The sequence below is a fragment of the Pipra filicauda genome, unplaced genomic scaffold (assembly GCF_003945595.2).
Source record: "Pipra filicauda isolate LSUMZ 115617 unplaced genomic scaffold, ASM394559v2 scaffold1_size10287979_pilon, whole genome shotgun sequence".
In the NCBI taxonomy this organism is placed as follows: domain Eukaryota; kingdom Metazoa; phylum Chordata; class Aves; order Passeriformes; family Pipridae; genus Pipra; species Pipra filicauda.
Window position 1 is genome coordinate 1,313,596 of NW_024104310.1, and position 15,210 is coordinate 1,328,805.

Genomic DNA, 15,210 nt, shown 5'->3' on the forward strand with positions numbered 1-15,210 from the left:
AGTAATCCCTAGGGACTTCACCAAGCACAAAGAGGCAAAGTGATGTGTCCACAGTAAGTAAAGCAGTGATTCAGAAACATCCTTCCTCAACCTATTACTTATCAAGCAATATTTCCTCACCTTATTAACAGGTTAAGAGATCATGAGAATCAATGAGATTAATTGTGCTTATAGATAAAATGTATATTGCAGGTTGTGTTTTGTTACATCTGGGGTTGAGGAGAAATCATACATTGCATCAAATGACTGTCAGTTCTGCTGCAAGCACATTTCTCACTGCTCAGCTATAAATAGTGCTCACAACAGATGTGAAAAGTATCACGCTCCATTCCGAGGTGGGAAATCGCTGAAGAAAACTGCTCTGGTAAACAAGCCCTTCCTGGATGGCTGTCTGAATAACTGGCAGTGAGCACAACTCCTGGATCGCTCTGCTGACAAAAACTCCCTCACTCCTCTCTGCTACTAAAGCAAGGCTGTGTGTCAAGGAAGGCTGAGGCCACTAATACAGAAACTGAGGAGTATTGGTGTCAGCCTTAGAAAATGCCCTTTTTTTGCCTGGCAAAACTGCCCTTTATAGCAAATCATCTCCTGGATATGGCCCGGGTGTTTAGTGCAGCTCACATCTCAGCTGTTGATACCACCACCTTATTGCCAGCCCTCACCACAGGCTCAACAGTGGCTCAGCCCCCATGGCAGACACACCAGATGTATTTTCCTGAGTTAGAGATTCCCAGGGACAACTTCACAGCATGTACGCAGCCTCTTTCAGTGCTGCTAAGAAAGAATTTTCTTGTGTCTCACTGGAGTCTTCTCTGCTACAGCTTAAGAACACTTTGCTCTCCTGTCCAGCAAAAATATGGAAAATAAACTATCCTCATTTGCACCCTTTTTGGTTTGTTTTTGAACATCCTAGACAAGGTCACTATGCCTGCTAACAATATTTTACATAGTTCAAAACTGTTAGGTGTTCATATATCATCCTGTTCCAGAAAGTACACGGGACGCAGCAGGGCTGCTGCATGTAATCATTTGATGGAAAATATGTTTAAGGTATTACACACCTCTGCTCTCTTCTGCGCTGTCATACAGGATCTCCAGTACCTTGATGGCACAGCAGTTTCGAGGTATATTTTCCTGCTTCACCAATCACATGCCCCACATCCCATGCAGCACCCCTGCCAGGGAGCCTGGGAATTCATTAAGCCGTATTTACATGAGCATAAAATAGGCTAGCTGACTCTGCTAATACTAAACATACCACTAAACTGATACTGTTCCCCTTGGCAGTTTGCACAAGTCATCCTTCAGAGGTGCCCACCCCTATGAGGAACACAGGCTCCTAAATTTTAGTGCACCAAACTGTATCTGTCTGATATCTAAAGCAGACAGTGAGTCAATCTTGCATCAGCACCAACATAGGTGGTTATCTCAGCATAGCACTTTTGGTTTATGCAATATTTGAGTAAAATCATGCAACACACCTCCCACAAGCATTCAGGCTGGTATAACTTAATAGCTCAAATACTTCCAAAAGAAGCAGCCCAGTCCTGATTGAAATGAATTTTTTTCCAAATGTAAGTGAAAGCATGGAAAATATTTTGCAGTCTTCAGTCTGAAAATGAGGATAAGCATCTAAAGCAGAAGTCTTCATTCTGAATCACTGGTCATTATATACACCCCTTAGGTAGTTAATATTGAGCTTCACAGTATTGATAACATGTTGGAAACTTCTTTGTAGCTATCCAAAGACATAGCTAGAGATATCCTAGTTACCACTGACATTTAGAATATGTTAATTGTTTTCCTTCTCCTTTACTTTTGACAGCTACGGCTTAAGAAAGGACTTTGATATAGCCCATGACATGCCTGAGGGTGTTTTTAAAAAGCACTTTGGGGGAAGAGGAAGAGAATGAATACAAGAAAATAAAGCCTGATCTAAATTAGTAATTTACATGTTCCCAGGTGTTTCCTTCTTGAGATCTCACATAGAGCAACTGCATCAGATCACCTGTAGTTTAAGGTTTTCAGTTTGTCACTAAATCTCTCCTCCTTTTTCATAAGCTTATCTCATGTCTTCCAGAGTACTGTTGTTTTCACTTCACATCGTCTGCACAAACAAATGAAGTACTCCCTCCCCCACTAACACAAACCCATGTGCACTCATGCTCCTCTCTTTGGTCTGCATAAGGTAGCTTGGCACCAAAAAGATATGTGATTAAGTTTTAACAAGTGTCAAAGCCAAGTGGCTCACAGACACTTACCTGGAGATCAGAATGAGGTTTAGGTGCTTTCTGAAATTCAAATTAGCAAGTGTCATTCTTCCTGCCTTCTACCACACTTCAGGGAATGTTTGATCTGCAGAGAGAGAATGAGACACAGAAAATGAGCAAGAGAGAAACCTCCAGGATCCAGGGGCTCAGACTTCCCACTCCCCCACACTGCCACTGTCTCTGGGAGCATGTGAATAATCACAGTTACTCTTGTTTACATGGCCCTACTGCAGGGCACTAATGTAATGTACTGTAGAACCAAATTCCTCATAAATATTTAGGTCAAGGATTTCAGCATAGAACAACAGTACAATTAACAATTCAAAATGCTGCCACTTGAAGTTATTTTTGATATCATCAGCTGGAAGTGAGCAGACATGCCTTTGTTAAGTTATGATGTAGTCTATCATTTGTAATACAGTATCAATGCCAAAAAAATCAGTTCCTAAGAGCATTGATCAGAAAATTCATAATCTTTTTTTGTTTGCTAAAGCACACACTTTATAAAGACTCTCATGATCTCTTGTTACTGCCATGTTGCCCAGAAATAAAAGGGAAGGAAGGAGATCTAACATCACATGACCTACATGGGTTCTTTAGTTTTAAAAATGCTAAATTTAGGTAGTTTCTGTATCAGAAAAAAAATTAAATAAATCGGCATACACAAAATGTATTTTGTACATCAACTTAAATATAAATTTTACACTTCACATAGTGGTCCAAATTAATATATCAGTGTTTACCTACATCTACCCCTCATACCTCTTTACTATACTATTATACAAGTGCTTGAAAAAATATGACAACACCTACAAACATAAAAAGAGTTGCAATAGCAAATCACAATGTATGAGCAATAGCGATCTCCTTTCTTTTTTAACTGAAAACTATTAAGTCCAGTGAACTGTAAGACCTGCATCCTTTGTTTACCCAAGTATCCCATTAAGCTGCAGCTGACATATTAAAAAGGGAAAGAAAGATAAAATGAAAAAGAAAACAAGTATGAAGAAAATAAGAACTGTCCAAGAAGCGGGGTTTTCCTCCTGCTTATGCTCAGTCATCAGCCTTCTATCTTGGCAGCTTCTGTGTTTGCCTGCTCAAATCTGAACAGTTCATCATCCAAACTTACACCGAGCCAGGGCCTGTTTTAACCACACTGCATACACTGACATTTTCTCCAGTTATACACATTTTAAATACTGAGTCCCTTCTGCCACAGGACAGAAATAAAATGACATCTAGTTATACTGAATCTTCTAGTTCTATATTGGCCTGTTGAACTTGAGATTAATCTTTTTCTGGATATTGATGTGATTTTGGGTATTGATATAAGCAGTATAAAAAATACATGGCACCAGGTGGGAAAATGTATGATCAAGGCACCATGAAATCTTTACCTTTTCTGTGTGTTTTTCCTGTAGTTCCAGGAAACTTTGATTTCAATCCATCATCAAATTAGACAAGAAGCTGCTACACTAATTCCTCACAATGGAGGCAGTGGTGTGGTTATGCAGCAGGCACATGGCATACAGCAGAGGAACCCATTCACAGGGACTCTTCCTGGTTGAAAGCTGGACTAAACACAGCCCTGTCAGACCATGCTCTTGACTGCGTCTAATTCTCAAGTGACCTCTTTTCCTTCTCACAGAGAAGTGCAAGGCAAGGACAAAGGAGAAGTAATACATTTGAAACCATATATGCCTTTCATTGTTAATAAGAACTCATATATATAAAAGAGGTACAGTTGCTAAGTCTTATTAACAAAGAATCAGAAAACCACACCCCCCTGTGACTTGCTAATTATGTACCCATCCCTGTAAGCGTTCAAGGCCAGGTTGGATGGGGTTCTGAGCAACCTGGTCTAGTGAAAGGTGTCCCTACCCAAGGCAGGGGAGTTGGAACTAGATGATCTTTAAGGTCTGTTTCAATCCAAGCCATTCTATGATTCTATGGGCACAGGATGTGCTGTGTACCTTAAAATTTTTGCGATGGTCCTCTAACTTGTCTTTGAGTGCTGCTAATTTTAATGTGGCTATTTTTTGAAGGCAGCAGTAAGATCTGAATGCTTTCTGAAAATGCGAGAGGATTTAAATGGATGAAGGGTCCGGATCTGAAGACATTCTTTTTATTTTATTTTTATTTTAGTTCTTTGACATACTCGACAATCTATTCTTTTAGACTGATGCAATCCGTTCAGAAAAGGTATCATAGCAGCAAGCTTGAACTGCGGTGCAAAAAAGCAACAAAGAAATTGCTGTGTTCACCTTGTCCTAAAGACTTTTTCCAAATATATATATATATATATACATACACACATACATAAATGCCTTTATTTATAGCTCTTTTGAACTATAGAAATGAAGAAAGAGAAAAGCATTGAATAATTCATCGAATTTTCTTCCTTTATCACTCAGGTCCAATTTTCCCACACGAACATATAAAGCCAAGCTGAATTCTAACAAATTATTAATATTAAAGATGCAACTGTAGCATTTTATCCCAAAGAAAAGAAGTCTTGCTAGTCAGCATTGCTAGAGTTTCTGTGACCACTTGGAGACAGGCATCTAGAGCTGAAGCAGCCATCTTTGTCTCTGTGCGTAGTCAATGCAGATGACAGAGCCCAGGGACTAAGAGGTCTCATCCTAAGCAGAGACGTAAAACAAACCACCTGAATACATTACAAAAGTGTCTATTTCTCACACTAAAAATAAGGGGAGCCTGAATAACTACCTCAGGCATGTACCCCACAGATGTTTCAAGTCATGAGAGATTAAACATTCACTGTGTCCAGCCTCTGACAAACCAACCTACTCAATTTGAATTATGACTACAGAAACTGTGCCAGACAAATACATATCAATATTCAAACATATTCTAAATATACTGCTACCTTAGGGTCACTGCAGGTAACTCCAGTTAAAATGTGCTCTCCAGGAATATTCAGCAAGATCCATTGCAAAGTTTATACGTCAATAAAACACTCTCCTGTAATAATAGAGCTTTGACTTGACTGTAGTGAAATTGAGCATTATGCAGAGAATACCCTTGCTGTACTGTTTACTAATTTAGCTTTCAAGACTGTGTTTAGAGGGATGTTGAGAATTAACTAGCATGTTCTCTATTTGTGGATTATGTGGGTAATTCCCCAACCTGAAATACGAGTACATATATCTAAAAATAAAGCTCCATACACAGTTTCCCAGTAGACAATTGCTTACTCATTTAAAATGTATGTTTACTTAAAATTTCGTTCTCTGGGATGGCTTTATGAAATATACATTTTATTTTAGCAGGGATTCCCAAAGGAGTCAGCTACCAGGCAGCCTTTTTCTAGCTCCTTCAGTACAAACTGTGTAAAGCAGGACATTAAATCTGCAATAACAGGCAACACTCAGAAATTAGAGTTTCAGCTGTGTTTATGCTGACAGTGCCTGAGGAGCACCTGGATCTGAACAATTCTGTTAGTACACTGGATAATTCATTCCCAGTAATTTGTTACCTGACATTAATTTCCTACAAAACCATGATATCTGAACGTGCTCCACATAAAATCACTTTTCAGGAAAGTCAGAGGCTAAGAGGAAATAACTGAGTGAAATTTCCCTAGTTATGAATGTTTTCAGTATTTTTGCATCCCAAACCCCTATAAGACCCTCCCAGAGTAATTTTAGCTGCTTTTGTATTAGGCAATGAAGATATTAATTCTTCCAACTGGAAATCTACCTTAAATTCTGTCCCACATTTTGAAAGCATGAAGAGAGACTAAAAAAACAGACTTAAGAAGGTAAAAAAGTATGCAGTCACTCTATTGTATAAATTTTCTAACTACCAGTGAATTCATACAAAAGACTTAATACTATACATCACATCCAACATGGTCACACAGACCATCTCCATTAGATAGAGTCTAATATATACCTATATACCTATATACCAACAAAAGGACTTGTTTATGAAGAAACATTTACTGCAGTTTTTCATGTTTTGAGTAAATATAATGCTCTGTTGTATATTACAAATCCTTCAAAATCAATGTCACAAACAGTCAAAACAATAAAAGTACGTTACAAGGTTTTGGTTGAAATAAAGGACAGGGAAATAGTAGCATACTGTTTGGCAGGAGTCCTGAAGACATTTATATCAGGAGTCATTTAAAACTAAATCAAAAGGGATTCAGGCACCATTGGCTACAAGTAATACCAGCCAGGAAAACTAATCTCGATGAAACGACACTAAAAAAAAACATTTTTTAATGCACTGTTTTCCATCAAAGCCTTTCACAGAATAAATGTCTTGAAAGAGTTTGACTGAACTGACAGACATATCTGAACGTCTCACTCAGCAAATATAAATCAAGATGAAACTATAGATGGTTTTATAGAGGAAAATAGAGGCAAACTCCAGAGACAGCTACGGTTTCTAGTAAGGAAACAAATATATTTAGTTACAAAAACAAAGAGTTGTAAAATACAGGAGAGAAACTCTCCTCAGAGCTTTTATCCAGCAACTAATAGCAGAGGTGAGGAGTACTTGCTACAGGGAAAGTGGGCTACTCACAATATTATTAAATGTAGGATTGGGCTCTGCTCAGTCTTTCAGACCTGCCATATTTGCTGCATAGCCACCTATATCAAAATGCATTGAAACTGTAGGATAAGAAAACCACATATTTTTAGGCTTTTCTAAGTTGAACAGGGCTCATAACAAGTGAAATACTGAAATAAAAAGAAATTTTAGGGGGGTAGGTTAGAAATAGAATAGGAAAACAGATAAGAAAGAAAATGTTAAGCAAATTTATTTTTTTTAATCACAAACTCTAGCTCTTTGTAGCCTAAGTAAGGTATTTACAGAAACCCTACAGTTGAGGACAATTTGACATGTAAAGAGGAAATGAGCTGTTGGTTTTGAAAGAGAACATCAAAACCAAGAGGCAGCATAGTCCGTCATGAGAAAGTTACACAAGAATCATTTTACAGATTTGAAATGTTGAACACTACAACAGCACCCTGCTATTTAAAAACACTGTAAGAAACTTTCTGACTCTTTTCCAAAGCAGATAGATAGAGTTCTCTCTTTCCAGCCTCACCACATGTCATATTCCATTTCCTGCAGAGATAGAGTAATATCAGGTATACAACTTTAGGCTAAGAAAGGATACAATCCCTCAAGCTTCACCAGCAGGTGAGCAGATATTGTACCAGCCTTCCCCAAGGCAACAGCTATCAGCAGTCACATCTTTCCCCAGGAGAGCACACAGAAAAATCCATCTGTTTCCCAATCAGGGTATTTATCATGTCAGTAAAATGATACAGAAATTTTGTTAGCAAACTTGTTACCCTCTTGACTGAAAAAGGCTTTGCGAGACTGAACAGTTGTTTCATACATACAGACAGTTATTGCTTACAATTGTAGCATCAGTGCCTAGGTCACTTAAATGAAAACATTTCTTTCCCCTTAGCTGCAACCAGCCCACTGTTTATTTCTCTACTGAGGCTGCAGATTGGCAGTACTGAGGTGACATGGTTATCTGAAAAAAATAGCTCCTTGTCCTGGTTCCAGCTGGGATAGAGTTAATTTCCTTCCTAGCAGCTGGTACAGTGCTGTGGTTTTGGATTTAGTATGAGAAAAATGCTGATAACACAGCAGTGGTTTAGCTGTTGCTCACAGTGCTTAGTCTGTCAAGAACTTTTCAATTTCCCATGCCCTGCCAGTGAGGAGATGAAGAAGAGGCCAAGAGGCAATGTGGCCAGGACAGCTGATCTGAACTGGCCAAAGGTATATTCCATATCATAGAATGTCATGCTCAGTATATAAATGGGGAGAAGTTGGTTGAGAGGGGCTGATTGCTGCTCAGGGACAGCCTGAGCATAGTGGATGGTGAGGAATTATATTGTGTGCATCACTGGTCTCTCTTGAGTTTTATTTCTCTTTCTATTTTTGTTGTCTTGCTTTTCATTTTTATTGTTGTTGTTGCTACTATCATATTTGTTTCAATTATTAAACTGCTCTTAACCCACATGTTTTATCATTTTTCTGATTCGCCTCCCCATCCCAGCAGAGGCAATGGGGTGAAAATTGATCAGCTGTGTAGTACTTTATTGCCAGCTGGGGTTAAACCACGACACTTCTTTTTCCCTTCCTTGGCGTTTATTTCCACCTCCACACCACACCAGGCTGCACAAGTGCTAACACTGCTTGTTTTCCCAAAGTATCAGCTCTGCCATCCAATTTACCAAGCCACCTCAGCAGGTCAGGGGTGCAGAGTTAATGTGGTCAGGAGGGAAGGGGAGGCAGCCAGGACAGGGTTACTCCGGCAGCCGTGAGGGCTCAGATGCCCCACACACGACAGCAGATCCCCATAACACCTCAGGTCAGTTTGATGACACTGTCCCATAAGAGGCCTAAATAATTAGAGACCTGAGATTTACAATTACATATGCTAATTGCTTTGTAAAAAATCAGGTAACAAAAGCTGCTACAGCAATTCATTTACAAGTTTATTAGATGTATGACTAAAATTTCATTGAAAGGGTAGACCATGGGAAAACTCTTAAAAGAACTGTGCTTTACTAAATAAATACGTCCACATCTAGTGTAACTATGTATCTACTGTTTATCAGAACTGCTACGGTCTATCATGTTGTCTCTTATAGTAAAAGAAATAATGAAAATCATCTACCATGATAGAATTCCTGCTTATTTTAATAGATGTATAAACACTTTAGTTCAATTTGTCCATTAAATCACTAAAAAAAAAAAGCTTCTGTTAAGTTTCAACCCTATTAAGCTTTGCTGGATTGCTGTACTCTTCATTACTGTTGTCTCTCAAAATACCACCTTCACTTCAGCTGTAAATAGCCCAGGAAAATAGTTCAAACCTTAAAGGGAAACTTCCAAAGAAAAGATATTTTTTCCCTCGTAACTGAGACCTTTCCCAAGGGAACAGGCCACTTTTGGATGTGTTAGTGCTTCATGTTTGTCGGAATGGAAAAAAAGTATATAGAAATAATGGGTTGGCTGAGTTTATTATGAAAGGATTGCTCCTAATAGGAGATTCAGGGCAAATAAGAGTCACGATAAAACAAAGTTATGGCAGAAAGCTTGGAGAATCTGTACTAGTTTCAATATCTTTGCTTCCATCTTCTAAATTGCCAATTGTCAAATGTCATTACTGCTCAGGCTGTTAGCTGCTCATTTGATTACAGCATAGCCCCCTCTCTGGAGTGTGGCTCCCTCCATGTGTAAAATCATAAAATATGCTTGTGCAGGTGCAAAACTTGGGAAAGCATGAAGATGATAATTAAAGATATTTTGTTGTCTTTTTAATACATAGATACGTCTACAACAAAACACAGAAATACTAAGCTGTTTATTTCTATTTGTCCTTAAAGGATTTGCAACTGCATGTACTTCAATAGTTGCCAAGAGTTCTTGCACAGTTTTAATACTTATTTACGATGAAGCATACCAAAGGAACCACAAGTTATTTAAGAAAATGAAATAGGGAAACTTTTGAGGTTTTAGTAGAAAAACAGACTGGAGTGCAAGTAGTCTAATGTAAATGAATAGATGGCTTCAATGAAAATGAAAGAGAAGAAAACTCCCTCCTGAGGTTCATTATGCCTCTTGAGCTGTTGGTAGTAAAGTTAATTTTTAAATGCTTTGAGGTGATTAAGAACTCAGGCATCACTCTAAATGTAAATAAGTCCTGTTTCATTTCCTTGCAGTTAACTGATTGCAGCAGTCACCAGCTACTTAGCTTGCTGATGTATTTGAGATCTGTAGTCTAGTTCATAATTAACCCTCTTCATATGAAGTGAAAATGTTACCAAGCCTGGTGCTAAACATATATAACCAGGATGTGACATACTCACGAGAGAAAGAGAACATTTATATTTGTAAATCATGAGGGCAGTATTTGAAGCAAAAGTATCACAGAATGGAAATCTACATAGAAATGAAAAGTTTGTTTCCATTCACACTGGATGCAGCTTTAAAACAAAACCAAAATACAGGCAGTTTAGACACTTCAGCATAAATAGATGAACTATTTATAGTAAAATTTGGAAAACCATGAAAGTTGGACCTCTTTCTCCCCATCAGGTTGAGTCAACAGAAAATTTCAACATTCTGTATATGAATATTACATACAAATTAAAAATCTCAGATGATAATCCATTCTGTTAACACATATATACAAGCAATTAGGAATTAATATCAATAATCTGTTCAAGGCAGTGACTGGGACCTCCAAAATATGTATTGTCATTCCAAATCTCTCTCAAGATTGTTTCAGGGCTAGGCGAATGTTTCAAAAGTGACTAATGTTGTGCACCAGTTTGTAATTACCTAACCCAGGACATGCTAAACCATAAACAGTTAAAATAGATCTACTGGATACTGAAATACTGAGGCAACAACACTCACCTCTGAAAATTCTAGCCTTAAAGTTCCCTAAACTTGCAAGAGGAAAACTACATCTCTCTCCCTCTCTCTTAGCAGACTAAGGTTAAATTCTTTCACAGTTCTGAAATATTTTAGTAAAGGCTCTTCACATCTTTCCTACTTCAACCTTGATTGTTCTTGTGATATAAGCTAAAAAAAGCAGTCCAATAAGAGCTGAATTCAGGACTTTTGCACTCCCAGACTTACAAACTAAATGATAGGACAGTTAAACAACACTTTTATTTTCTCATACATGTCACTGTGTCAGGGATTCCCCATATCACATCAGGTAAATGGAGATTGACATTTGGTCCAAAGATCAGCTTTTTCAATCGCCCATATGCTCAAGGATAACATCCTCCCTGTGAAGAATCCCAAAAGTACTTTGGTACTGCCCCAGTCTTTGCTGTGGTGGGAAAAGGTGCAGTTTCTCAAGACATTAGGTTTAAGCCATTCAGAGATTTGTGAATCTTGGAATACACTTGTATTTCCAGCTCCTTCAAGGAAACAACAGGCAGCTACTGCTACAGAGAAAATCTGTGGGTCCTGCACACCTATAACTGGTCCTAGCTAAGAGGGATCTTCATATTCCACACCAGCTATTTCAAGCTGATTTAAGGTGATATTCCATATATACTTCACTACCATGGTAGTATAGTCAGATTGGATATTATGAAAAAGTTCTTCACTGAGAAAGTGATTGAGCTCTGGAACAAATTTCCCAGAAAAGTGGTCATGGCCCTATGGCCCCCACAACACTCTTAGACATATGGCCTAACTTTTTAGTTTGCCCTGTGTGGAGTCAGGACTTGAACATGACAATCCTCATGGGTTCCTTCCAAGTTAGGATATTCTATGATTCTCTATGGAGTAAAGATACAGGCTTTGTTAGTACAATACAGGTATCCAAGTATTCTAAAGCCCAGGAACCTTCGGTACAAGTCCTAGCCCCAAACTCTTGTAGTAAAACATTTTTCTCACCTGCTTTCAGGTTTCTTTATGATCCACAAAGGTATCTGACACTCGTCCAAGCATACTATAAATACTGAAATATTTCAAGGCAAACAGAGACCTACAGAGATGTCCATTTTCACATCTACCTGCAAAGTCAGTCATTTCACATGGTTAGTCAAACCAAATTTAAACATTCTTTTTTTTTTAACTCAATTCCTTTTATTCACTTGAATACCAGAAGAATTGTTGGAGGAAAATGTACACAAAATAGACATGACATTTTCACAGTCCCCTTCTAAACCAAAAAGCCAGAAATATCTCACAGTTGTTAGGTACACCTCTGCCTTGCACAGAAAGAGAGATTGTGCATGGCCATGGCAGATCAGAAGGAACAAAGAAGGAAAGTAAGATTCATCAGCAAGTAAACTAATGAGAAACTGATCATTTCCAAATGAATAACAAAATGTTAAAGTCATTTTAAATAAACTCCACAAAAATGCAGTTGTTCTTTTCCCAGCACTGATATTTAATCCCAAGTAGCTAAAGTGGAAGAAAGAAATGTCCTAAACTGATCAGGATAAAGACTTCCTAAAACTGTTGGTAGTCTGAGCTTAACTCAGCACTGCCCCAGCTAGAATCCTATTTCTGCTCCAAGATTGTCACAAATTTATTAGTAAATTTGATGAAGTAAAATTTACTCCAACCATTTTGGAAAGAAGGTCTTTCCTGTGAATTTTACTCCAAATTTCCATTTTCCCACTGACAAGTTTTAACTCAACACTATTTTCAAATTAAATATATTATTACAATCTTACCTGACAAACATCTTGAATACAACTTAACAGCTGGATTTCTAATGTTTTTTCTTCAAGAAACGACAGCACAATACAGTCATATCTGGCTAATAAGTAATCTTAGCTTTTAGGAAAGTTACCAGAAGAGTTTCTTTTCTCCCCTGCTCTTCTTCAACTTCTAAATCAAATTACAGCAAATATTACTCATGTCTCACTTTCTATACTTCACACTTGTAGCTGGAAGAAGATAGGGAGGTGAGAGAGGTTGATCTAGTCATTTATTAATGTCAGGGAGCTTCAGGCTAGAGCTATTCAGTGGGGGAGAAACATTGTTGTTGCTCTCAGTAAATTGAGGCAGATCACGTTAGTCTTGCAAACAAAAATTCTCCAGTTGTTCACATTTGCTACATAAAGGTTCTCTGGCCAGCTGCCTGCTGACAGCCACAGAACAGCAGCAAGAAACATTGCACATCTCTCAGGCACCCGCAGGGAAAGCAATGGCGCCCCATATGAAGGCTCACAGAATTTCCAAGTAGTAAACAAGAAGACACAGAGAAATTACTAGAAAGTACATTTGAAACAGGTACCTGATTGTTTGTAAGGAGGAGCTGGCTGCAACATCTCCAGCAGGCAATGTCTTTTCCTTTTCATTTTTTTCCATATTCTAAATATGGGTGACTTCAAAATTTATTTTTTAAATTATGCCAAGTTTGGAAGTAAGGCTTGAATATTCCTGCACATGGATATGTGCATCCAGTGATTACGAAGATGTGAGTTAATCTGTGATTATAACTGGAAATTAATCTTTGAAAATAACTCTCAAAGCAAGGTAATAGCTGCCATACAGCACACTTCAATATTCATTTTTGCAAGCAGAGTGGCTATCTACTTCTAAGTTTGAACTTTAACCATCACTTCAGAATTCTACATCAATGTCCTTATTTGAATCACAGACACATTATTAAAAGGTGGACAGTCTATCAAAGGCCAGAGCCACAGCAAGCCCACAAAAATACCAATTAATAAATGTGGATTTAGAAAGGTACTTTCTGTTATATTCTGCCTACCAGGGATCTGATTCAAACTTTCAGCAACTGTAGCACCCCATGAGAAGGTATGCAGGCAAAGTGGAGGTAATTTTGTTCCTTTCGTGCTGAATCTTTCACTGTGCTTCACTTTTTTGTGCTAAATGAGGACAGATTCTTTGCATGGAAGTTTCCCACCCCTCAACTCTCGTCCTGACACCATGGGACACCCATTCCCACAGAGGATAGGTCACCTTCACTGGCCTCCTCCATAGGATCATAGAATCATAGAACGGTTTGGGTTGGAAGGGACCTTAAAGGTCATCTAGTTCCAACCCCCTGCAGGGACACCTTTCACTAGACCAGGTTCCCTCCCTCTGGGGCTGCTCAGTCACAGGCAGAAAGGAAGCTAAAAGTCTTCTCACCTCACTGACTGACCATGGAAAAGTATCAGAAATCCTGGTAGGCACTAAACGCAAAGAGTCATCCCAAAAAACATATGTTTATTTTAAGCCTTTAGATTTTTAAAGTAATCTTGTTATCTTTCAAAGAGGTGGAAAAGATATCTAACCAGTTTCGAATGTTTGCAAATGGCAACCAGTATGAAGTGTATAAAACCACAGTAAGTGCTTGGTGGTAGTTGAGAGGTTCTTTCCCAATACTTTGGTATGGATTACAGTTTTCTTCATTGTGCCACTGCATTAGTGCAACCTTTCCCATGCCTTACCTGTCTGGGATAACAAGAAGTGCTTTTTCAGAGGAGTATTGCAGACACTAATATTGAATTGTTTACAGCATCACAAACCGCAAGTGTAACGTCCCATTAACAGAGGAGGAGCATATAGCCTTGATTCAGTGTCCAAATTTAGTTTCCCCAAGTGAGACTCTGGAGGACGCTCAGCCTCAGCAGCCTTCAAGTGCAGAAGATTAGTGGATGCTCAGCACCTCTTAAAGTATGAGCAAGACTGAGCAGGTCCAGCCCGCGCTGACTGCCCGGGTAAAGATTTTCTCATCTTATCCTCAAAGCTTTTCAAACCCTGATCCTAACAGAGGTCTTAGAGGGCTTTTTAATTTTCATACTTCTCAAACTCAATTTAATTTAGTCGTCCCTCTCAAATCAAGCCAAAGACTTAGAGGGATTTGAGGAGAAATACAATCTTTTTTCATTAAAAGCAGGGTCTTATCACAGATCTTTGTGATTTGTATTGTCGTGGCAATAGGGGAGATCGTGTAACTGGGAGTGTTTATTTTCTATGAGGCAATTAAGGTTGAGAGATATGATTATAATTCTACGTGCTTACTTGCAAAACTATGTACTCACTTATACCTGGGCTGGTCTTGGTCCCTCTGGCACCAGTTGCCAAAGTTATTTGTGTGTGCATGTATCAAGGGCTTTGAGAGGTCAAAGAAAGACCATTCAAATGAGACTTAAAAAACCTTGTCAGTGTAAACAAACTTCTTATCAATTTGAGAAAAATTCTGATTTTTACAACACTCTGCTCTTTTCCCATCAAATCCACAAAAATATAGCACAGAAAGTTTGTGATTGCATTTGAAGTGATCTCCTCTTTAATTTAGAAAGAGGAGATCAAAAAAAGAGATGCCCTCTTTTAACTTTAGGGGATTTTTTCTCATGTTAAATAATTATTCACCCAAATTCATATCTTCTTTTATACTTGATCATGTTGGTCCCCCAGATCCAAACACCCAAACAATTCAAAA